Source organism: Diaphorina citri, unplaced genomic scaffold (genome assembly GCF_000475195.1).
Source record: "Diaphorina citri unplaced genomic scaffold, Diaci psyllid genome assembly version 1.1 scaffold1941, whole genome shotgun sequence".
Classification (NCBI taxonomy): domain Eukaryota; kingdom Metazoa; phylum Arthropoda; class Insecta; order Hemiptera; family Psyllidae; genus Diaphorina; species Diaphorina citri.
In genome coordinates, this window is record NW_007379367.1 from 54,193 (window position 1) to 55,819 (window position 1,627).

The following is a 1,627-nucleotide window of genomic DNA, read 5'->3' on the forward strand; positions in this document are numbered from 1 at the left end:
TGCTTAATTGCTTCCTTCTGAGTAGGTAAACAGGCAGATTTAAGTCGCATAGCTACAAGTAATTTAGCAGAATTTTGAAAACTTGTTTTGTTACAAATTACATACTTCTGGAAACGTAGTTAATTCCACATATTTACTTCTACATACAAGTAGGTATGCTTTCCCATTTTACCGTCCCTTTTTGTTGCGATTTCCATTTCATTTTTTGCTAATTATGTAAGAAGACTGTCAAGAGATAAACTATGCTTCATTGCTTCATTCTAAGTAGGTAAACAGGCAGATTTAAGTCGCATAGCTACAAGTACCTAATTTAGCAGAATTTTGAAAACTTGTTTTGTTTACAAATTACATACTTCTGGAAACGTAGTTAATTACACATATTTACTTCTACATACAAGTAGGTATGCTTTCCCATTTTACCGTCCCTTTTTGTTGCGATTTCCATTTCATTTTTTGCTAATTCAAATTCAGCATAAAATTATATTATTCACATGTTTAACATTTAATTTATTCCCCGTGTTGCGAAAGTCAACATCCAAATCGCGTCATAAAATCCACGATGCAGACAGAAAGTTCTGAAACTTTGGCGCCTATTTTTCACTTCCCACCATACCATCCCTACCTCTACTACCCCTACTTACCACTACCACCAAGTCAAAATTTGATAGCTTTCCCTTTAGCAATGAGCTTCTTTTCCTTTTTTGACGTTTGGAGAAGAATATGTAAGAAGACTATCCAATAGATAAACTATACTTCATTGCTTCATTCTAAGTAGGTAAACAGGCAGATTTAAGTCGCATAGCTACAAGTAATTTAGCAGAATTTTGAAAACTTGTTCTGTTTACAAATTACATACTTCTGGAAACGTAGTTAATTACACATATTTACTTCCACATACAAGTAGGTATGCTTTCCCATTTTACCGTCCCTTTTTGTTGCGATTTCCATTTCATTTTTTGCTAATTCAAATTCAGCATAAATTCCTTCCTATAGGATAAGGAAAGTAAAATGGAGTTTTATGTAACCATTTCCGAAATGGTTACTGACAATACCCTTCCTTTTGATGATGATCTACTCTTAATCATAATCCTAATAGTGTTTCTACACCCTCCATTTAAGTACTAAGTACTGTGTATGTGTGTTGTGTATGTGTATGTGGGGTGGTGTGCACTATAATTATTGTAGAGTACAACTCGTATTCAAGGGTAATTAGATGACGTCACAACATACATATCGGGGAGGAATGGGGGTGTTTACAGTGCAAAGACCTTAGAGCAGCGGTTCACAAACTTTTCTGTCAGAAGCCCCCTATAGATCCCGTAGTTCTACGCGGTACACATGGGACAGAATGTTACCAAGTTTCATGTCCAGTGTCCACACAAAAGATTCATCATACAATCTGATTGTATTTAATGGGTCTTTTAACACAAATAAGACGTGGAAGCGCTAGGTCGTGGCTTCGATTCCCGCCCGCGGAGAATTTTATCCTAGACGGATAAGGTTCGTTCTAGGAACATCCGGCTTTCTCCTATTATGTCTTCCTTCTACCTACGATTTCGGGACGATAATACAGTTGAAGGTCTTAGGTTCCCGATATCGAACTTCTAAAAAAAAAAAAAAAAAAAAA